The sequence below is a fragment of the Photinus pyralis genome, unplaced genomic scaffold (assembly GCF_008802855.1).
Source record: "Photinus pyralis isolate 1611_PpyrPB1 unplaced genomic scaffold, Ppyr1.3 Ppyr1.4_LG1, whole genome shotgun sequence".
Lineage (NCBI taxonomy): Eukaryota > Metazoa > Arthropoda > Insecta > Coleoptera > Lampyridae > Photinus > Photinus pyralis.
The window spans coordinates 55032334-55058557 of NW_022170249.1; positions in this window are offsets into that span (position 1 = coordinate 55032334).

Consider the following 26224-nt stretch of genomic DNA (forward strand, 5'->3'; position numbering starts at 1 on the left):
GAAAGAATGGCGGAAGCTGGTAGAAAACAGTTACTTTTTTCCTTTTAATTAGAATACCATGGAAGATAATACCCCCACCCCGCCGGGCACCCAGTGATGTCGAAACTGAGTCGCGCAGGAAGCTTATAGTTTGTAGAAACCAATTCATTTCGATCAGACCTTTCATTAGAATACCATGAAGCATAGAACGTGTATTTACCCCCCTCTCTCTCCACCATTTTTAAAATTTTGACATGACATCACTAGGTGCATGTACATACAAAATCTGAGACAATTTAGTGGTCCCACATTTCTTTTAATTCTTAAAAAATGCGCTAAAATGTTATTATTTTTAAAAATTGCTATAAAAACGAAACTTTAATCTCCTAAACGTCATGTTAGGGGGCCAAATAAAATATCAAATTGAAGGTACCTTTATACACTACAGTTTTTAATAATGGATGATTTTACCTAAGTATTACCGTTGGTGAGTTATTTTTAAAAAAATCGAAAAAAGTCAGAATTTTTTGCAGATTTTTGACCACAGTAATTTCTCGAGACATCAGTTGCATTGGCAAACTTGAATTTTTCTCTCTCTTTACTATTTAAACAAGTTTGAAAAATAAAATCTTCTACCGGACCTTTTGTAACCATTTAGCATTTTTACGTCTAATTTGACTGGTCTATAATTTGGAATTAGTTTGTGAAAATTCGAAAAAAAAGTTCCACTGCAATTCTTGGTCGGACAACGAAAATGGAGAGAATTCCACGAACTATGTTGTGTGCATACTTGATGAGTTAAGGAACAAAATTGTTGAACAGTTTTTTAAAATAACTTTTCAAACAAAAGTTATACCCATTTGAAGATTGGGCCTTCGGGTTACAAGTGTCCCCCGCCTACTAGTGAGTGAATTTCGCTTGTAGTTCATTGAAAATGTCGCTAATAACAAAAAATAATTTCAGTGATACTTGCAATAATGCTTATTGATTGTAGCTCTACTTAAATTGCATTTTCCCACCACCCGCAGGCACGGAATTTTTTGAATCGAATTTGTAGACTTGAATGCCACGATCGACATATCGAATTTTTTGTGATCATCTAATCATAATATCGTTTTAGCGAAGTTGGCGTTGCAACACCCCATTTACAAAACGGATAAATCGAACAATTCAAGAGATCTCAAGAAAAATGATTAGCCACAATTCAGGTAAAGAATACCCAAATTATCTCGTCCGAACATGGGAACGCGATTAACAACGATCCAAACACTTTACACACAGCTTATACCTTTTAAAACTCAACTGGCCGTCAAATTTTAGCGCAAAAATGACATACACATTTACAATCTATCCGAAAACAGCTTCGTTTATTTCCCATTTTTCGTACTTAAAGGTGCCACCTCCATTCATCAGCTCCATATCGTTGTTCCCAACGCCTTCGCCCAAACCCCAAACGTTATCTTGCACGTGGCGTTGTTAGTAAACAAGGCCAATTAATTTGTCCGATAACACCTTTTACAAAACATCTGACCAGATAAAACTTCCAAAATATATGATATCACTAAGTACAACATATACCATTAAATGATTTAAAACAATTTCTATATTTACAAAAAGAAAAAAACTAATATTAAAATGACACTAATGTTTAATAAATTTTCCAATTCTGTGTCTAAAAGAAATTCCCCCAGGCTATTATCAAATAAATGAACATTTTACGTATAGAATGTCCCGACCGCTATTGCCAATGCTTAAACCGAAATTAGGTTAACAACACGTAAATTTTTAAATACAAAGTGTCGGCATTATTTCAACTTAGAGAAACGACCCCCCCCCTCCTGCAGTTTACACTATAATAAATATAATCTTAAGCGGACAAAATAAAGTATTTGGAACCAGGTCTATCTACACATTACACTCGGAAACTCAGAACTGTTAACCAATTTCATCATCTTTATTTATTTTACTTACTTTTAGAATTTACTTCAACAAAGGTAATTTCTGTACAAGTGTCACTTCGCTACTACAGGTAAAAACACAATTCGTAATCGCCTTGCAGATTAATTTCAAGTGTTATTTATACTTATAAGTTTGTGTTGTTTATTGCCGTCCATTAAACGTTTTATGCTGTTCAATTTCACAAGATATTAAAAAAAATGATTTGTCTCTATCGTGTTACCATAGGGTTTTTGGGTTGAACGATTGATTGAAATAAATTTACTTATTAAAAGAGTAAAGAAATGTAATTATACTCTTTAACTTGCTACGGTAGGATTTGTTTATACGAGTATGACAAAAAACTAACCTACTGTAGATACTGTTACATTACCAGTTTATCCAATATTAACATATTAATGCGCGCTTGGCCTCATGCGACCAACAAATCAATTCGTTTGTGTTTTTATGTAGGGTAATAAGTATTACTCTTCATTTCAATAAATCGATAAAAAAAAATAACGTCAACCGAATAGGAATTTCCATCCAAAACACTTACTAAATTCCACTTTTACATATCCGTCGTCAAATTTAAAATAAAACAACGTATCCACAGCAGTCAATTAAGTTAAAGAAATGTCATTCAAATTGAAGAAGATAAGAAGTAATGCCAACACAAGTTTCTCAAGTTTAAAAGTTAGAATGGCGATTGGTATAAAATATAAAATCCACTCAGGAATTCCAAAAATAAACTTTTCCTTTAGGGCATTTCACTTGGAAGATAAGGTGGAGAACTTTACAAAATATGTATGTATGGCAGCGATGGTTTTTGTTAAAGCTGACATTTATCGGATTATAGCGGGGACGCGAAAAAAAGGGGCATTGATTTGATTAGCCATATTAATTTAGTAAAAGGCGTGATTTAGGGCTAAGTGATATTAGCTTAGTCACGACAGCCAACTTTATGAATCTAACCTCGTAACGGAACGAGTCCAAATATTCGAGCGGCATAAAACAGTGTGAAAACAGCTAGACTCCCTTAATTAAATCCCAAAATTAATTAGGTTCGCAGTTTTCAGCTATTCACCCCATAAAGTGCCTTTAATGCGTATAACGTATGCACGACGTTAAAGTCAACTCTGGAAATTTCTTGTCGTTAGTGCAATCTTGAAGGCATTAACGAAATACTTCGTTTAACCATGACATATTTTCGTAATTACGATTTCCAATCTTAATTTGCGTAAATGTACACATTTGCATATCCTTTGCTTTATTTTGTTTGAAGCACAAAAGATCACTCTCGGAACAATTACACACTCTCAATTCTATTATGCTGAACATCGGGTATTGTTTCACTGGCACGAAAGTAATGACGATTCACTTTGTACTTTGTATTGGACTTGTTTGCTGGAATCCTATTTTCTACGTAATTTCTGTTATATGTAGGAATAATTGGAAAATTCCACCACTATAAATTCAGCACGGCAAACTATCAAACAATAAGGTGTATACAAATGAATCCCTTCAGCTTCACGGAAGCTTTGCAGCGTTACTCTCAAACATGAAACAATTACAATTAATTAATAATCTCGTTTTAGGCACAATTTAAGTGCTATAGGCATAGTGTAATGATTTAACGTTTTGTAATGTTGTAAAACCCAAAGTCTTCATGTGCTTATGGAAATCCTATTTGTTGATATTATTTTCCGTTAATTACTTTAAATAGATCCATGTAAATTACTTCATTTGGAGAATCTACATTGTGCATGTAATTTCTACAGTGGTAATACTATTTCTGTTCTGTTTCTGCCCCCTTCGAACTTTTCTTTGGAAGAACGACCAGGTTCTATTGCCAGGATTCTTTTTCATTTTTAGATGTAATTTTTTTAGTACCATGGATTTCTTTATTAATCGTTCCTTGATTGCAGGCATTTTAAAATGTTTATTTGCGTTATAATAACAATTACAACGTGATACCAAACGGACCCAACTAAATTTGCTGTACAATGGGAAACTACTTATTATTCATTAGATGTCGGCTGGATCGAAGGCTACTGTCTAAAATTTGTCTTAAAATTGGAGACTCTGGTGAAATTTTGAAGATAGCGAAACGTTGGGGTTGTTATCGTGTTGTTAATGACCAGGAAATTTTCTTTACTTGGTGTAACATTTGTACTAGCATAGAATTGAGGGAATACAGTCGAAAGCACACAGTTAATTTTACTGATTTTGTACAGAACAGTGCAAGATTTTTTTTCTTTTTCGCACACTTATTTTAATTAATGTAAAAGTATTCCTTCGTGAAATATGATGAGTTTACGTTTAGCTTCGCCTTGGTATATTTTTCCGTAATTGAATGCGCCCAGGCAATAAGCGTATTCTTCGTTGCAAACCAAAGAATTGTTGTTTTTCCATCACGTTGTTTTACAGGATACTATGTCGAATTAAATTTTTTTATTCGCTCACACCACTCGATTTTTTTATTGAGTTGAAAGAATATGTCCTCGTCACGATTATTTCTTAATGACACGAATTTCACCAAATTTGACCACTTTTTTATTCAAAGATGAAAACTTTTATTTATATATCCAAACGTATTTCTTGTATTTCCACCAATAAAAACTTTCTTTACACGACTTGGTCACCTCTGATACCACATCAACACTCTAATCACCCCAAAATGAGGCCCTTCCAAATCTTGACATTTTTAACTTTAAAATTCCCATTTTACTTATTTATGCGAAAAAAGAGAAACAATGGACGGGGCAAGGAAATGCGATCCACACTCACATCTACTATTTAAACAAAAACTGTTGGAATCGTTTGTACTTGTTTTGAACTTGAAATTGTGGGCGAGATAAGTAAATGCGACCCCTGCCGAATCGTACGATTTTCAAAAAAAATATTGAGGTCGTTTGTGCTGCACCTATTATTGTTTATGTCTCATTCCCAGAGAAACGGTGGGCGGGGTCAAAGAAAAACAAACTCCGCCCAATTTTATTGTTTTCAAAAAAACTATTGGAATCGTTGTGCTTGCGTGTACTGCAATTTTTTCGTTTGTGCAACTCCTTCTCCTAGAGAAATGGTAGGCAGAGCCAAAGAAATTTAACCCCCGTCCAACCTTACTATGTAAAAAAAAACTATTAGAATCTTCCACAATTATTTTCGTTGCTGCTACTCTCCTTCATAGAAACTAAAAACATACATACATAAAACATTGTTATGTTAAAAAGTAAAAATACTGTAACTATCTTGTTAAAAAAGTATATTAAAGATACAAACAGAAATGAAAAAAATTTGAAATTTTTAATATTTTGTCTAATTTTAGTCCTTATGCGCGACCGTAAGATATCAACTGATCTAAACCAAATTAAAACACATTGTTTTTAGATGTTACAAACTATTGCATTCCGAAAACCTCAAATTCAAAAAATTATCACAAAAATTAAGTGTTTGTCAAACTGTAGGGCCGATGCCCAACCGGATGTTTACCGATTTTGAAAAAAAATTTGTTGTTTGTTTTGTCTATATAAGTCGCATATTTTCAGCGCTATTACTACTTCGAAATAAAAAAAATGAGTTTTTTCGGACCACCCTAATAAATAGACGCAGAATGTTACAATTTACTAAAAATGTATTTACATCTTTGCTGTAACATAACTAGGGGAGAAAATATTTCAATATAAAAAAACATAAGGAAAGTACCTTAGCTTAAAATTATTGATTAGTCAAACCGATTTGATATCCGGAACTTACGACTACATCAAAATGTTAAATAGAAGTACATTATATTTTGGACGTCTTTTGTTGTGTAAAGTATGTCATGAGGACGATTTATTTGGTTTCAGCACCTGCAGTAATGTGGTTAATGTCATTTATTTTTGACGTTAAATGTTGGTCGCTAATTTAGAATGTACATAATTTCGATCGTGTTTCTCAAATTCGAGGTCAATGGTTTGTATTAGAATCATTGGATGTTTTAGTTTAAATAATCGCCTTTCTTTTAATTTTATTTATTTTACCCAAAATCGTCCTGAAACCTTCATTTTTATGCCTACTTTCTGTCAGGAAATTTTATTTTCCATGACAGATGCAGAGCAGACTACGTTTCCTGCCGCTTGTTACTTTACTGGCCGCAACTGTCACTTTACCGGCCGCACCGTCACTTTACCGGCCGCATTAGTGACATTTCCAAATGTCTATAATGACTCCTGTCATCACTGACAGATTGACATTAATCAAAAGTTCTATATAAAAATTGAAATTTTATATTAAAATACGATTTCAGGTAAAATTTAATACAAAACTCGTCAGTAAAATGACATTACCTGACTCGGAAATTATTCAATATTTAGTCGCCAGTAATGTATCATTTTCCGGACTTTTATGTAAATAACTATTATTGTACAATTAAATATTTTCTTAAAGTTACCTCTTGTAAATCCGGTCATTGCGATAAGCACGTGCTATTGCAGATGTTTTTCCGCCATTGTATAGACATGCGGTAATTTTAAGGAGATGGTTTGGAAAGTTGAAAAGAAAGGGAATTTGTTTTAAATAGAAGAGACAAACGTTAATCGAAGCTTTTTAGGTGATGGAGGCCTTTGGTGTATCGCAGTTAGCGGTATCTGAGCGTAATTTGTTGCAAGACGTTCAGTCTTGGTGATAATAAAGACCTTATAGAAGAAAGTCAGTTGTGTGCTCTAAGAGATTTTATCTAACATGGAAAGTGAATTTTAAGTCGGGTCAATCGGAAACGTGTAGTACGCCCACGAAAATGTGATTCGTAGTGTTGTGGTTCGAGCCTTTATCGCTTATGGGAAGCCTTTCACAGTAACCGTTAAGGCGAGTTATTTTAACTATAGCGAATCCAGTGTCCTCTAAACTGAGCGTCAAGTGCATTCAAAGAATGAAGTTTCAAAAGCACATCGGTTGGTTTTTGTGCGTTCTATTTGTTGGAAATCCTCGTTTGACCGGATATTTTGGATTGTAACATTTTCAGGTAATTAAGATTTTAATTGATTGTTTCAATCGATCGCTTGTGGCGTGGTGTTTATTCTGGCCCTGAGTGCCTATTTTTCTTTCAGGTTATCAGACTGATTTATGTCGAATAAATTCGTTTCATTTGTAAACGTTCTATGAGCCTAAATTACGAGCTAGATTTTTTTTTAGTTTATCCGTTGGTATCCAGTGTTAGGCCAGGTGTTTTTTGTTGTAATACAATTCTCTGGATTGTCGGAAGCGGCTAAGGCTCCAAGTTTCTCAAATTAGTAAAAATTAAAAGTCCTAGCAAACGTTTTCGTAGTAGCGGAGCCTGGACGTGCCCTCGAAAAATTATAACCATTTCGCATAAACGATTTCGTGAGTACCTGTGTTTTGTTGAGCTAGCTGGACAGGTGTTAGTGAGTGGATGAGTGACCGTTTGCCGTTGCACATAGCACCTTAAATCATTATTTGACAATACAAGATCATTTACCGAGAAACATTACGTTTTTGTAAAATTCCACGCATATGCAAAGAATGATCTTGAAGAAGAGTTAACCGAAAATTAATTGCCAAAAGTTTATTTAACAAGTCTACTGTAGATGAATACCTATTGGGTTTTGTACGAATATCTTTCATTCATAAGGACGATTTCAAGTACCTCAGTTAGAATACAAACCGAACTTAGTATGATAGCTGAACCACTTTCCCCCACGTCTTTTCTCGGTATCTTCTACGTGCTCACCTTCAAAAGTGAAAACAAGAATCCGAAAAACGCCGTGCTGCATTTTGAGCTTTTTCATTAAACTTGTTATTGAATATTTAAAAATCTATTTAACAAAATTGAACAGATATGGCTCTACTTGGAGGGTAATAATTGTTCATAGAATTTTCATTCTATTGAAATTTTTGCTTTCACTATAATTGTTTATTTTTGCTTTAGATCATAAACGCTGTACCCGGCTCTCGATGTCTGTTCTGATTTCAATTTCGGTTTGGTAGCACTATCGCCCAAATCGATACCCATGTAATGCACACTCGCGAAGCGGATGTCACAGTCGCTCGACAGGACAAATAATGTGTATAACATTAATAAAAGTTAAATCACTAGCTAAGCATACGGTGAAAAACATAATTGATTATGTAAAAAAGTTCTACAATTCAGAATAAAGATTATAAAAAAAACCTTTGAATATAACCATTAATAATTAGGGTTAGGCAAAGCAACAGTAGTATAACAGAAGGAGCTTGTGATGCCGATATAGTCAGGACATGATTAATGTCTTGTACTTGACATCAGGATCACCAAAATATGTCAGATATATGCCGGATGCTATTATAAAGTGACACTAAAGAATTAATGGACGATAAATTTGTAAAGTTTGTTCTACATGTAAGGTAACAGAAGGTTCTCGTTCTAATGACTGCGAACAAAACATTTTTTTCTCTAGCAAGAAGTGGTTGTCATTGACGTTATGAAATAAATTACACAAATATAGATTAGTTACTCGCGAGTGTGTGAACGATTTTAACATCGTATACAGAAAAAAAAATCTATACCTAGGGGTAAATCCGGGGAACTTTGCCGGACATAACTCTCTACTATTTGCGCGATTGCCGCCCGTGACGTTCGCAGTATGCTCTGATACACCATCTTGCTGTAAAATATCTCTCTTAATTTGTTATTATGAAACGTATCCGAAATTTCACTACGATATCGTTCTAAGGTGGAATATTCATAGAAAGTCATTGTAAAACGTCTCTCATAGCAAAAATGAGAAAAAAAATCAGAAGAATTTAGACATAATAACTGCTTTTTATAATTGGCACTGGTAACGTAAGATGTTAATGTTAAAACCTACAATTTTTCTGGCTTGCCTCACATTTTGGCTATGTTATGTTATCAAAAAACTACCATTAACGCTATTGTGAATAGCGCAACCGCTAACATTACATTGATGCACATACGCCTATGTGTTAGTTATAGCTAAACTATACTTATCGCAAAATTGTATTAACCGATCCCCCTCTCGTTTCTAGCTCTCCGTATACCTGCTCTATCTCTTAATCTTTGTGCCCAGAAGTTGAGATATAAACCTGAACCGCTATCGTTTCGTAGGATTTGTTTTCTATTCTAACTACAATGATCCTATCACTTACTATCCTGCAGCTTATCATTCTACTGCCTAACTTCTTGTTTAGTACAAACCCTACCCCTACCCCTATGTGACCATTCTGTGTACCTGAGTGTACCACTATACTTCCCTTACCAAAAGTCACCCTGTTCTTTCCACTTATCTTCACTTACCCCTACAAAATCTAAATCTAACCTTACGATCTCTCTTTTTAAGTTTTCTAATCTACCTATCCTCCCTAAACTCCTCACATTCCATGCTCCTACGCGCAGAAGGTGTTTTTTGGCCTCCACAGAATCCGTAGAGCGGACTGTCGCGTGCAATTACTTCAAATGGTCAGAATAACATATATAATGTTCATCAACACACCACAAACGAAAATAAAATGGTACTTAAACGGTGGGAATCCCAATGCCGTTAAAACGGAGACTGTCTGAATTCTTATTTTATAACCGTTATTATTAATAAAATTCCACTGCCACTCGTCAGACGTACCATTTTCGCCGTTCGCCGTACTTTAAAAACAATTGTCGTATCATGTAAACAGAATGCTATCAATTATTGTCTTAGTCAAATGCGTTAACCGTCAAAAATTAAGCCTGTCTAAAGATGAAGAAAATTTAGACAAAGAAACACCTGCAAATTTTGTACACTTAAAATGCCAAGCAATAATTTCGCATATCCCTGAAAATCATTTATATCTGGTTAGGAACAAAAAAAAACATCTACCAATAAGGAGATCTGAGAAATATCTTTCCTTCAGTAAATTTATACGAAAGTAATGTAACAATCGATCCGTCTCTTATTAGTAATAAGGGCATATGTCTTTCCCAGACTTACTACATACATCTCAATCTTATTCCACAATTTCTATCGGTCAAAATTAAATGTACCAGTTCTGCAACAAGAGAAAAATTTGGGGGAGACATAGCGACTCATTATTTATATGAAGGTCATTTGAAAAACGATGTGTAGTAGTGCTAAAGGCAAAAAAAGTAAATACCACACTTTCTACAAATTTCACTTTATGAACCTTTCATTTTTTGTTCCTATTTATACTTCTTTTAATGCCCCTTATCGCTAAACTTGCATGCATTAATGATAAATTTGTATATGTATCTACGAATTACATAAATTCTTAATTTGTTACATTATTGTTCATATCGCGTTGAAACTGAGCCCGAAATAATCCCATGCACTATTCTCTAGTAAGCGGCATTCAGCTATTTCCAATGGAGTTCCTGAAAGGCCAAATCGAAGAATATCTATTGTATATATTATCTGGATATAACGAAAATCGAAACGCGACAAAAACCATCTGCCATTGCATCAACGAGCTTGTTGAATGTGAAAACCTTTGATACAGCAAGAAAATTAAGATTACAATTTTTTTTAAAATATTCCAAAGTGTGTTCTCGACGCGAAGAAGTTTGCTTTACATATTACCACCCGATACAAACGGAAATACGCCAAATTGAAAGAATCAATATGTAGAAAGCAAATGAGCACGTTCAATAGGTATTTTATAATAACGAATTTGAAATGCAGAGTGCTGTAAATTGCGTCGTAATTAAACCTGTTCCCTTGCGTCCCAAAGCATAATGAACTTGGGCCGAATGTGTTACCATAATTACGTGCAAACAAGTCGGTCGCATATGAGCGCACGCACCAACGAGCATTGCGAACACCAGCTTTTCATAGATACATGTTTATCATAGACACTTTATAGAAGGGCTGCATTTCCCCAATGCACCGGTACATTTGAAGTTTAACTACAATCATTTTATAACTATTTCCTAATGAACGTCAGTCGTTCTAATCCTTTATTACGTACTTAAATCTAGGAAAGCACCATTTGATCTCCATAAATGTGTCTGCTTTAAACTACTGATTAGTAAAGATTTCAAATTAGCTCTTTATTCAACCTGCATAAATTTAAGCTTTTGCGGTTGATTTCGCTTCAACTAAAATCCACTTGAAGTCATTTGGATGCTATGGCTTTAGTTTTATCTTACTAACAATTAAGGGAAGATAAATTGAAATGGAATAATTTAGGTATAGTAATATTTGGAAGTGCACAACATTAGAAGTGTTTCACATTTGACAGCGTCATAATAATGAACCCAGGAGGCAAAGATTCATCCCACCTAGGAAGCTATAGACCAATAATGTGTAACAGGCAAGAAAAAAAGAAACGTTTATCCCATTCATTAAGGCGATATCTTTAGCAGCTCCTTCCTCTACTTGTAACGTTGTCTCTGCCTGAACACATTGAAATATTCTTTTAGTACCCTTTGCGCCACCTGCATATTTTCTCTGTAAATTCGTTGTATTTAGATTTATTGGTATTGGTTCGAGTTCTAGAGGTCGCCGAGTGTATTTCTGCTTCTCGATGTTATTGGTCTATTTCCTTCCCTTGATCTTTCTCGCTTGCGTGCAATCAGAAACTGCCAAGAAGAATCATTGTTGATTCGTTAGCTCGTTAAGCAATGACAGAAGGTTAGCTTACATTAAACTTACAAGTCCAGATTACAATTATTTGTTATATTTAATTGATTCTTACTTAAAAAATGACCACGCGTGTTAAATTAGCATAGATGCTATATGGCCCACATCCCAGTAAAGAAAGGAAGGATCACACCAAGGAAAAACCAGTATTTTTTATACAGTGCTAAGATAATTAAGAAATAGACATAGGGATTTATGTATATTCCCTATGTCTACTTTCAAAAGACAAAATATGTTCTGAACAGCGCCTTATTTTATACAACCAAAATAACTTCTTAAAACAAGTAAAAATCTGGCTGTCACATTAATTAATTTGAATGTTGTTGCTTGGGCTTCCGTATTTTTATTTTCGTTCGTGTGCGATGTATTCAACTGAAGAAAAAGTTGATACTGCCAATTCGTATAGAGCCGGTAACAGTTTTAGGAGCGTAAGAGATTTATTTTCGTTTAAGTCAAAGCAACAATATTCAAAGTAATTAATATGACAGCCAGATGTTTGTCTTAAAATGGTATTTTGGATGCCTAAAATTAGGTGCCCTTCAGAATAGACTTCGTCTTTTAAAAGTAGACATAGGGAAAAACAATATACATAAATCCCTATGTCTACTTCTTAATAAATAGCACTGTATATACAAACCTATTACTGTGGCTAACTATATATTCGCAATACATTGGATTAGGTTAATTGAAACAAATACTGTCAATTGCAATACATTTGGAAATTCAAAATACTTATCGCAATAAATTCAGCAGATTTATAATTGCAAAGTTAAAGAAGTGATTTCAAGTTTGAGAAGTTCTAATCTAAAATCTAAGATTAATTATACACTTTCATTAACATTGAAATTGGAACCGTTTACATTATCAAGGAGAGAACACATTTTAAATCGTACTTAATATTTTCACCTCTGATCCTTACTCCAAATTTCCGGAATGCACAATTATGCTTTAGGGGATGGTTATACCCTTGATGCATGCAAGTTGAAAATCAAAATGCAAAACTGCAAATACAAAGTACGTCCCCTAATGCAGTAGCGCTACTTCAACCAGACTACCCTACCGTATCTACTAAAGGAGAGAAATTTCGCGGCCTGTACTTCAGGAACGTTTTACCCCAGCAATATTAATTACTTAGGTAATGTGGTTGTGATACTCTTATCTTCACTTTCCGGACGTTGTATGATTATATTAGAGAAACAGATATGTAAATTATCAAAATTACTTCCCCCTGCTGTAAATCTTTACATCGAGTTCGCTTTGGAGAAAAGTTAAAGTAAAATATAGGGTTTAAATACAAATTTACTAATTCTGTTGAACTTTCTAATGCTTCCGCCGACATTCTCGCCCTGACTTCAACTACGTGTCCCATTAGCCATACATATTAATGTGAGTAGAGTGCTACAATTTACTGAGTTAGGAGTTTAAAATATAGAATAGTTATAAAAAGTGGCACTCTGCGTGTGTGTCGTCTCTTAGGAGCGCTAACTCATCTGCAGGCTAATCCAGGAACATTAATATTCATGCGAGTGGATGAAGTCCCCCGCTAAACAGGCTTGGTACATGAGATGTGTTTACCTCGAGTTGCCGCTTGCACCCTCCGATATGTGCTTATACGGAAAACGCTAAACCATCCATTTCTTACATTTCAGCGAGCCTTCGCTAAGAGAAGGGGAACGTCGTCGTCTGCCTTTCGTCGATAAAATGTAATCCTTTTTTCGTTTTAATTCATTTGCATTTCTTAATAGGTATTTTTTCTGGTGGTTCGGTCGCAGTTATATATCTACTATTACACTTATTTGCCACATTGCGGTAAAGATTATCGTCGTTGATTCCTAGAGCAACCTCATTGGCGAAACAAATGTAAGGTCTCCAAACTGCCCCCTCACAATACCAACACACTGGCCAGTTCTTGCAAAATCCTTTCTTTTGGTATCGCACAAGTTACCTGAATAAATTTTAAATATTTTTTTCTAATTGAAATATTAAAGAATCATTCTGCAAAGAAAGGGTTAATTGCATTTAAAAATAATTGTAAAGAATCCTTAGACTAAATGGAGGAAGAGTATGCGCTTAAAAAATAATTTAAATTGTGTGGCCACACTTATTTAGGAGATCATTCATCCAAATTGTTCGTAGAGTAACCACAACGACACACTCACTGTGAAAAATTCCAACACAGTTGGCACTCGAATTTAACATGTTGTTTTATTATTACTTATCTATTCTAAACCAACTTAATCAAATAATTTACACTACATATTCCTGAAGTTCGCTCGAAAAATTCTCGAATACCAAATACATTTCTCTTGATAAACTCCGTAGACAAAACCTGAAAAAATAAAATAATTTTAAACCTGGAAGGTAGTATAGGCGCACAAAAAAGGGAGAAACGAGAAAAGTATGCATAATATAATAGCCCTAACCACGGCTTGCTGCTGTTCACGGAGAGATTGGTGGTCAAGGAAGCAAAGTAAATGGGGAAGGCGACAAACACAAAATAAAAGAAAGATGGTAGCTTTAAATTCGCTCTGGACCGATTGATTGAACCATAACTGACAAATTTTAGTCCAGGAAACGAAACTTAAAGTAGTATAAAACCTGTCAATTTTTTCAAAATGCATCGATTTGCATGAAAATTCATATGAGTTATGATTGTTAGAGGACTTAGAACATTATTTCAGAATATTTCAATCCTTAAAAATCAACCATTATTGTGAGACCAAACCTTCATTTCCTGAACTAATTGTTTGTGTTTTTTTAATTAAAAATATTTGGGGAGGAAAAAAGGGGGATTGAGGAGGAAATGATATATTTGTTGAAAATGCGAATATGCCAACAAGTTAAATTGGTGGTAAGATCTCACATTACAAATATTAATAGCAATCTTGTTTTGTTAAACTACGGGGTACGATTGGTGAACGATTGGGCTTCGTTTGTGCTCGTTTGTACAGTATAATAACTCAGGGTTAAACAAGAAAATACAAACTTGAGATCTGTCACTGCGGTAGTTCGTTGGGCATTTGATCTTCGTCCTTCGTTGCACAAACCAATGGTTGAGCGCCACTCAATTTCTAAATATTCTAACGTATGAAATTGAGAAGATACGAGGATAGTAGGTAATGTTGCGAATGATATGTAGCAACGATTTAAAATAAACTTCTTGAATGGTTTTATTTTATAGAATTATTGATTGATAAAATTAAAAAAACAAAACTCAACTATTGCAGATAATTAACTTTTGTATAGTAATTATTTAGGCGAGATGCAGTAGGCATATTACTAACAGTAAATAATAATAATAATATGTATTAGTATCTTAGTGCGGTTCTTGCGAAAGCTATAAAACAAACATCGAAAGATTTACAATAAACAAAATAAGTTTTAAAATTCGTCCATATTATAAAAACAATTTCATACTGTTATATTTTGTTTTATAGTTTATTTTTTTCGGGGACGTATTACTAAAACGTGTTAATGAGTTAAAAATTTTAGTTGCGTTGTAGCAAAAGTGATGTCTTGTAGGATGTTGCTTGTATTAATTTTTTATTTCTAGTGTTATAGGAATGATCAGCGGTTTTGAAAATTGATTTGTGCGCATAAACGTATGAGCAAATTTCCGAGATGTAAGTGTTAACCACAGTCATCATTTTTAGTTCCCTAAAGTATTCCCTACAAGATTGTTTGTAGCCTAAGTTGCATATTATGCGTATTGCATGTTTCTGAAGCCTCAGGATTCTTTCCACGCTATGATAATAGCGTAAAAATCAATTTAGGTACCAAAAGAAATACGGGTTTATTCAAACAAATGGCAAAAATAATAATTCTCTCCACAATGGGATAGCCGTAACACGCAAATACTCATAATACCACGAGTAGTAGTTTTTGAGGTGCATTCACGAATGCTAGTTACGCCGATTAAAACCACGAGCGCTTGTGCGGTATTAAAAAGCGTAACTAGCATGAGTGGAGCAGCACCAAAAATAATCTACAAATACTAGTACCTGCGTGGCAAAATTACCGCACATTTTCGGATCTCGAGATTTATTTGGCCAGATAATTCACCAAGAAAATTAAGGAATACAAATTTATTCATGGATAGTCAAGATATCCAAATATCTAGTTGCCATGATAATAAAAGGTTAATAAACAAAATTAACAAATATTGTATTTGTATTGTGTCTGCAGTAAGCAATACCTACCTATATTAAAGGATTAGGCGTTTAACATAAGACGGAGAAACGGCAGTGACTATAAAGAAGCTGTTATTAAGACTTTATGGGGCACAACCTCCAAATTAGTGCAAGATTTGTTTCACAAGCAGTACGGCTACGGTCAAACGTTTGATCCATTGCCAGGAACTAGTTTTAAGAATTGTACATTTTTCAATTGTAATTTGAACTGAATTTGTTTAATTTTCAATTAAAGTTATGAAAATAAAAAGGGTTACATTCAATTTAATATTGTCAGTTTTGACATCACTTATTAAAAACGTCAAAAAATTGCCGTGACAACTTTTCTGCCAAAAAATTGCCGCAGCCATTTTTTATTTTAGTTTATGATTGGTCGATTTTAAAAACACTAAACTATTTGATTCGTCCAAAATAATCGAGGTGAATTGTCGCTGAAATTACCACACGTGCAATTATCACTATAATTCGTTCCCATTGACTTACCGATTTGACATTGCGGCATTTCAATGGTCGAAATGTGATAAATGTCAGATGAATTTAATAGTCAAGATAATTCCCCAAACACTCAAAATTGTAACTTACGTTACAAAAATCTTAGTAACTTCAATGTACATTGAAATTCCTCAGTTTAACAAAACCCCAATCATGAATGGTCAATTAAATTGATTATTGAATGTTAAAGAAGTTTCCACACATAAATTGATATTCCGGACAAAAATTCGCACGTATAAGGCCAAGTACAAGTAAAACATGTAAGGCATAAAGTTCGATGTTTACGCCAAGAAGCGAGCTCAGTTCTCGCATTCAAAACCTGGAAATAATCAAAAGAACCCCCCCCCCCCAAGTCGCAGGGCACGGTATATCATTAATGGACTAATGCCTAAAGCTAAAGGGTCTGTCTCTACTTGTAATCTGCTGCTATAACAGGTACGGTACTTAATCGGCCAACCTCTCCAGAAGGAAGTGGTGGACAATCTATTCAAAAGTAATCTTTCAAGTAAATAAATTGCCCTTAGTAGAATCAAATAGTATAAAATTACAAGGTGGGGTTCCACAACGGTATAATGATCAACATTTTCTTTATCTTTTTTTAAGTCAACATACGCTTCCCAGGTAGCATCCAACCTTCTGCAGTATGCAATGTAATGGCCCACACATTTGACCAAAGTTTGTGTCGTTTATTTTTAAGATGATGCGGCTCGAAATGCAATAATTGCTTGTAAGTCGTGGGTAAACTAAATTTAATGTTAAAGCTAATCTCAAATATAAATAAACAAAGAAAACTTCTTCATGCAGAGGTTGTTATCGCTGGCTTCAAAACTAAAAGTAAAATTGTGGAATTTAAAGGGGGAAAATTAATTTTTAAATTAATAAAGACCTGCGTTTAATATTTTTTTTACAAATATCTCTTATCTAACTCGCAAAGGGGCCTTGTCAATTAACACCACAACATTTTAACAACGAACTCTTTTAATTTATAATTTCTGTACAATATGAAAACTACACCAAATATATGAATTTAAATCTTGCGGTTTAGTTCAGTAGGGACTTTGAAATAAACGCAAGGGATTTCCCGACGAAAATGGTTATACCGTTAGACCAGCTATTCCGCGACCGCTGTGTATACGGTTTAAAGAGATCCTAGGGGCGTTACAGGAAACAGTAACTGGCCTAGTACGCCAAAACCTGTACAAGTACTACCCATGGTTGATACCTAAAATTAAAGTAAAGGAAACTAAAGAGCAACGTAACAACAAAGCTGGAATACTCACGGTTATTTCAGGGGCTCACCGACAACTACGTAGATAACTTCCTATTTATACGGATGGCTCGAAAAACGAAGATGGTACGGGATCAGCGTTTGTATTCGATGATGTGATCCATTCCTGGGCCCTAAACCCTATAGCTTCGGTATATACTGCAGAACAGTTTGCGTTGCTGAAGGCTTTGTGCACATTCGAACAGAACCTACAAATAAAAGGTATGTAATAATTAGCGACTCGTTAAACGATATATATATATAAAATTTACGAGGACCCTCTGGATGCCAGGAGTGTTTAATGGGCATGAATGAACACGGTGTCAGTCCTGTTTTTGTTTGGGTACCCGTGGTATCGTCGTAAATGAAATAGCTGATATGGTAGGGAAAAGTGCAATAGCAAATAAATGAGGAGCATGTCAAAAGGACGGACGTACAATGTCAACTGAAACAAAAAAGCATAGAATCTTGGCAAAGTCAATGGGAAAGAGAAAATACCTACCTATCACGTATTAAACTATCGGTTAAAGAAAAACTACACCTAAAAGACTAACAGAGAGGAACAAATAAGACACATCGACTAAGAATAGGACACACAAATTTCACGCACCAATAACTTTTGACGGGTGATCCTAGACCGCTGTACAATAACTTGTGACGTCGATCTCTGTGTGAAACGTGATATGTGACTGCGTAGAGTATCTAAACCAGCATGCTATGTTTAACCTAAAGGACGAAGTTAGAAGCAACCTTACCGACACATCAAATTTGGAGAATGTTTTAAGATTCCTAAAATCGATAGGGATGTATAGTAAAATATAAAAATTACTATGCCTTGGAAAGACTGGAGCGTGTGAATGGCGAGAAGACTAAACAATGGAAGCCAAACCTATAAAAAAAATATATATCCTTTCTTACTTCAAACCAATTTTAATGGAAAACCATAAACAGAGCTATATTTAAAAATATAAAAGAGAATTGTGTTAGACCAATGTATTTAATTTTTATTATTTCACGATCACATCAATAATAATAAAAGTAGAATAAAATGAAATTTTGCATTAACCTCAACGTGGTCAATAAACTAAAATTGTCACTGCGAGTACCAATTCCATTACCGCCGAGCTGTAATTTTCCCAAATACTTATTAATAGTGGGAAATGAAGATAAAACAATTTTCCCGTTGCGTAATCCCCATTTCCGAACTCTTGTTGAAAATTCGAATTAAGTTGCGATTTATGCGACTAAACGTGTACGCGAACGTTATTTATAAATATATCAAGACATAAATACCAATTATATATCCATTTATGTACGTATCGCGCTCGATAACATACCAAAATTATTGTACCGTACACTGCTACGACGCCGATTGTAAATAACGTAGATTTTCGGAACGGAATGTCACCAAACTTAAATGTTGATACTGTGTATCGATTTCAATTCGATGATTAATGTGTACGTAATACACGTTCGGTGATGTTTTTATGTTTTTATTTGCTTAAAACCCTTATACTTCTGTTAGCATATTGGAAAATTTTCATAGCGATGATATTTATCTGGTTGACGCCATTGCGAACGTTGTTCTAAATGAAAAATTGATATGAAGCGAATTTACTTAGCACAAGGAAGATTAATATTTAATCATTTCGCGATTAATAAACCTTTTTGTTGGGTGAAACGTGTAGAGCACTCATGAATTTCTGAATACGAAACCATAAATGCCGCATTGCTACCAAAAATGAGTAGGGAATAAACTTCATTTATGGTGAGATACATGCATATATAATGCAATATCGGTTTATTGCATATCCCGGAGCCGAGAGTTAGAAAGACGATGTATGTCAAGCAGACTTCGCTTTGAGAGTAATTATTAATCTTGAGTCTTTTAAGATTATTGTTATTTTCGCAAACTTTACATGTTCCTATTTTCGGGCGCCAACCAATATTACTGTGTGCAATGGCATGAATTCATTACACCACTCAAATAATACTTACCTAGCTTGCTCAAAATTACACAAATTAAACCTTGTAACAAACCCTCATCTTCTTTATTTTATTAGGTAGATTTCTATAGATTATCGGTCTACTTATTGTAATGGTACCAGTATATTTAAGGTTTATATATTATATCCCTTCCAAGAAACACTTTAACTTTCGTAATTCGTAACTCATAAATATCTCGGTCAAGTTCGTGAATCAGCCAATTCCGCCATATTGGAACAAAATGGCGGAAAGAAATCTACTTACACCTGATCGCCCGAGCCGTAAGGGGAATTTTTAATAACTAAAGAAAAATTGAATCTCGGGGTCCAGCTGGGTTCCGAAACGCTGGAAAAACTTCACCACTGACTTATCAAAATCTTGATGATCCGCCACGCATTATAGTAACATAATGACGTACAAAAATAAAATAAACACTTCTACAAAACAAACAAATAATCTGAAGGCGTTGTCAATACGTCTTGAAGTTATTATAAAACTGGAGACGGAAACAAAGTGACAAACGAAAATAAAGTGAAGCGTAAGCCATAAAAAAGTAGAATTATAACTCGGAATGCACCGCGTCATTTTGAAGGCTTGTTGTTGACCAGTTTGAGTTATTTTAAAATTAGTTCACATATTTTCTGAGGGCTTAGTAGAGCTGTATGTTTGCATTATTAAACATTAAAGTGATAACCATGGAAAAGCTTAGGAATGAAGCCTTTCATTTTACTTAATAATTAAATAAACATTAAACATCCCTTCATAATATTGTGGTCGAAGCTTTTATGATGTAATGTAAAACTTTACATGATCCAATGATGGTAATTTATCGATCTTCAGATTTGTGTAGGCGAATTTCGAAATAATTCTTTTGAATCTACGTAGTACGGACAAGAAACACTAAAAATGAAAATGAGAATGTATGCTATTAAATTATAAATGTGCCTGTGTATGATATTTCTAAAGAGCATTTTTCAAGAGGTTTCCAATGACGTATCACAAATGATACGTCACGATGATACGATTGAAACAATTCGATATTTAGCACTTACTTGCAGTCACATTTATAACAAGAACGCGTTTTTGACTATTTATCACATCGATGTTAAGACTAAGACTAACCACAATTCAATTGACTTATGTAGCAAACAGAATGAGTCATATCCGTCTTTATTCCTTAACAATGGCGGCTAATCACTAAAGTTTATTTTTTGTTTAACTTTTTCCAGCAGTTTACGTTTATCTATTTTAATTGAAAGTACTTCGGGCAAGCATACCTATCTAACAATTTTTTCTACTTTCTAGGAAATTTGTTCGATCTCGGAAGATTTGGGCGTTGTGCGCAGGTGCGCCGCCTGTTGAACCCAACATTTTCCAACTTTTGTTTTTGTGTATGTGTCGTACATTGTTGTATTCGTAATAAAAAAATGCTATGCAATACAGGCTGTACTGTTTTTACGGGTCACTATTTTTTAAATATTGTTAAAATATCTTCTTTGTTGCCTGGCAAACTTTGTCTTGGGTAGTGTATGTTCGTAGTTTCTTGCGTTTTTTCGAATTAATAGCATAATTTCTTATTAAATGTGATATTTACACACTCTTATCTACGACCGGAGAAAAACATGAGATAAACTTTTCAACTATTACGCAAATAATTTCGAGAAGTTTCTTATGTTATAACAAGTAAGAATTTTCTTTACAAGTAAATAAACAAGGTAAACAAATTAGAATAGGCTGTAAACAAAAATTAACCATCGTCTAAAGCTTAAACAACAGTATATGCTTGATGTTACTATAACGTCTATTAATCTTCTTTCTAGAAATGATTGCAGAGATCCGGCGACAAGTACGGATAAGTGATAGTGCAGGTAGTATTTGGGTTCCTCATTACTTTTTTTTAGAGAGAAATTTGGATTTTGAATTATGGATTTATTTATTTATGTTTAGCGAAAGTGATAGATGTATTGTAGGCATCCAAAATTTCGAGAAGTGCAACAAAATATGCATGGCAAATTAAAGCATTCATATAGAAGTGTGGTACTCAATTGGGCGTGTATACCTTAGGAACTTGGTTATTTAATATCACATTTGACGGAAAAACGTCAACATTAACTCTTAGTGTTGAATAAAAAATAGGTGGCCACCGATAGCGGGCACCGTAGTCGCGGGTAGGGTAAACTAAATCCGCGTATACACAAGTCGGGCCAAGTATACACCAGCTTCCATAGCAACCACGTATTGAAAGTTTGAAATCGGAAACAGTAACTATAAGCAGATATCCAAATTGAAGCAACTGATAATTATACCAAAGGGTTACTCTTTGATTAGACCTTGCAATGCCACTACGCTTGTTAGAGCCGTCTTTTAGTTTGTGAACCGAAAAAATATGATCAAACTTTATTATCTTAGACAATTTCTTTAATTTATCCTAAGGTATTTTTCCGGTGCTGACCGATAGCTGTTCATATTTTAAATAAAACTAAGTAAAACAGTATCTTTACTTCCTGTGCAATCAAATGTTTGAATATTGGAAAATATCCATCACAAAAGTGCATAAAAATGTCCAGTAATTATTCTCTTCTATTTACTCTAGAAATTTAACTAGAAAAATGAGTAAACTTTAATTTTTATACCTACATTAAAACAAATTTCACTAAAAATCATTAGGTATTATGGGATGTTTAATTTAGGTAACAGTCAACACCGAAGTAAATACCTACGCTTGGAATAATGTACAATTCGTATATAAATATTGAATGTAACGCAAATTTATTTAGGTAGGTGCGTATTTAATTTATTTAAAATTAAGTAACAAGTAAAGTATTATTTATCACATTTTATAATAGTCTTGAAATGAATTGATTTATATACTTTATATCCTTATACTATTATGCTTTATATGTTTATATATAGTAAAGTTCTTGAGCGCTTCCGAAAGCTCCCGAGTATTCTAGAATGTTCTCGAACAAAACAAGCCATATTTCTATGAAAGATTGCGTCACATCCACCTTCGTTCTTTATCGTCAATGACTAATCTTTCATGGCGCCTCGATGTCTATCGGGATTTCACCAGCAGATTTATATGATGATTTTGATGGATCACTACCGTCATGCTTACTGATGTTTAAATAGAACAATTTTTGTATGAAGGTGTCTTACGTATTTGTCAATTTTGAAATGCTTATTATTTTCATGCTTGATATATTTTTCAACTATAAATACCGCCACATGTCGTACAAGCTCTTGAACAAAGTTTAAAGGTGCGTCGAGGTCGAAACTAAATAGGCCAGTTTCTTGAAAATTATCATCACATGGAGCTTCGGTTTCAGAATTTTTACTTTTACAGAACTAGAAACCGTAAGAAGTGGAATTTCGTTTGAATTAACGTGCATTGACATGAATTAATTTGAATTTCTGGTTGTTTTCCCCTAGTCTTTTGCCATGTTTCCTCGTCGTTCCATATTTTAATGAAATTTGATCAATGGTCAAATTACAAACAAACGGCTTGTTATTGAAGCTTTTTTTTATTGCTTCAAAAACGTATTTGTTGAAACCAGCAACTTTCTTATTGTTGACGGCGCAGGTAACAGGTTATGAAATTGTAGGCCGTATTCCAATAAAACTGTAGCGCCATGGCGAACTTGCGTAACTCCGAACTGTATTGGTTACGCTGTGGATTCGAAGTCGTCTCGTTGAAATACTGAAGAGCATTCGATAGGGAGTTCTGGTTTAAAGAAAAAAATTAATGAAGGAATATTACACAACGATCACATTCAACTTCCTGTACAACACGCAGACGCAATACGTTTGCTTAATTCCTAATTCTGCGCAGTTTTACATACTACTCATTTCTGATGTTTTGATATCTCCTGAATGTTTAGGTTTAGATCAGTGGCGTAGCTAGGAATGTGGTTTGGGAAGGGTGATGTGCGGACATTGTGGAAGACGGTGAATTGCTGAAGAGATTCAAGGTAGGGACCCTCCTTAAACAGAATAGGAGTGTAAGGATTAACAAAATCGTCTTTTTTAAAGCATGGCATCCGTTGGAAGCATCGGATCACGACTATTGCAAGCCTTAAAACCATAAACCTTTTTTTATCACCCTTTGGAAATCTACAAATATGAGCAAATCTAAAATATGTTTAAAATTTTAATATACTTATTATTAAGCTACGTACGAGAAGAATGGCAAATTCACACCGGCCTGCCTCTTACAGAGAAAACGCGTTTTTGAATAATTGCGTCCATTTTTGGCGCATTTTTTTAAGAATAAAAAAAAGGTGCTCTTGTTTGTGTTTTGTGTGTCCGTCCGGACCCACTTCTGTCCTTTCGAACTACTTCTAGGGGAATGGTCCTAGAGTCCTGGAATTTTTTGCAATAGGTAGCCTATACCTTGAAGATGTGCCATCAAATCTCGCTATCTTAAGGGGAGGGGGGGGGCCCATGAATTTTTTCCTGAGATGTTTTTGAAAGTTAAACGTGTATAACTTACATACGACAACCAATTGGTCTACGCATGCCTTAGTCGCGCCAAGTTAAACTTCTGAAAATAGGGGAGGGGTAAACACACGTTCTACCCTTCGTGGTATTCTAATAAATGGTCTCATCGAAATAAATTCGTTTGTACATACTATACCTTTCGCGCCTGATTCCATTGGTGATTTCATAACTTTAATATCTCGAAAATGGTTTGTCTGAGGGAGTACTCTGACAGGCAAAATGAATCGACTGGACGAGACATATCTATTGGTGAAGTCGAAGCTTTCAGTGCAAATATCTGCAGAATGGAGTGTCGGAGGATTTTGAATGTATGCCAGGGGCTCTTTAAATGTTTATGAGTAGAGTCTCCTGCTCTTATAACCCCACCTTTTCCTAAGTTATTTCGGTTTAAAAAATTCGCTTTATCTACACACGAGTTGTGCACAATTTATACTTGTTTGTGTTTTAATGTTTTCGTTTTTGATACGATTTTCTTGTGGATTTGTCCCTGTATTATTAACTTGTCCATATTCAGTTCCAAGGAGTTGAACAGATTTGGACAACTTTAATTGTATTTGAAATAATTGATCCCTAAGAAGTAGATATAAATCTTAGAAAAGGTTACAAAGTAATTTACTTTTAGGATATGTAGGTACGTGGTGAAATACTTGCTCATTAATAAAGTGTATGGAAGGAATACAGTCGGTTTTCAAAAAAAAAAACTTTACGTTTTGAACCAATCTGCATTTAGGCAGAATCGTCGTCACAAAACTGCCCGCCTATTACCTCGTGGAGGTAAGGGAAAGTAAACTAGCCCTTCTAAAATGTTCACACACTTCAAACCGAATAAAATGGATTAAAATGTTCAAAAACGTCCAATCTTTTTGTTCCCTACAGACGAAAGATTTATTTGCAATTGAAAACCAACCAGATTGGAGAACTCACAACCCTACCCTTACCGGTACGCGCCCTGTCTTTCATTGCCACTCATTAGCGGATCGGTCGGCGGATGAGCCAAGACGGACCGATCTGACGCACCGATCCGCTAATAAATGGCGGGGCTTTAGAAGGATCTTGAAAGAAGATCTTCATATGTTCCCATACAAACTGCACTGACCCACAGATTAATGGAAACAGATAAACCACGTCGCCTAACGTAAAGCAAATAATGTCATGATGAAAATGGAGCCAAACTTTTGGCCGACGAGGCCCATTTCACACTCTAGCGCCGTCAATAAACAGAATTGTCGCTTTTGGAGCATCGAAAATCCCAACGAAATTCACGAAACACCCACCGTTGCACGTTCAGAAAGTGACTGTCTGGGCTGATGTCCGCTCCCAAACCATCATTACACGAGACTTCATATTTTGGATTTGAATTTTATCTTTCATGGCCTTTCTTTTTTGAAGCTGGTAAGACAGTAAAAGGCAACCGATATCGGTGGATGCTGGAATACTTTGTGTTACCGCAAATGCGTCAAAAAGGTATGAGGGATTTTTGGTTTCAACAAGACGGCGCAACATGCCACACTGCGTGCTTACCGATGAACTTTTTGCGTCAGAACTTCCCCGGACGTGTGATGCCAAAAATCGACGATATTGACTGGCCGTAAATGTACTTACATATGTTATCTACATTTTTGATGAGCCATAATTATAAGATCTGATTTAACATAACCATAGGTCAGCGGTTCCCAACCTATGGTACCCCTAGGGAGCGTCAGCGGTGGGGGAAAGCCGCCAGGACTCCACTTCAGTGCCTGTATGTTGTTAAAATAAAATTTTGTGTAGTAAAATACAAATTATATATTTCATAACATGTTGAGAGGGGTTTTTGTACGTTTTAACACTAAATTGATATTAAGGTTAATAAATAAGTCTGTATGTAAATGTAAATGATTGGTGGGGGAAGGTTGGCAAGAAGGGAGTTCTTGTTAGAGGAACTTACTCAAGGAGCACGGGAGATAAAAAAGGTTGGGAACGGCTGCCATAGGTAATTAAAAAAAGTAGGTATATGAAAATAAGATGATCTAAGAAGAATAACATACAGACGAATAATTAACCACACCTATTCAACCAAATTGATCATAATACAATTTTAGCGGCTATTAGGATGCGATTGAAAAACTTCATTTCAAAATTGGGAGGTAAAGTTTGAAATTGTGACAAGAAAATGTTTTCCTTTGTTTCCCATCTAATTAAACATTTTTAAAACTCATTTATCTCCTCGCCGTAATTTGATTAAATCAATGGCAGTTTTATAAGATTAC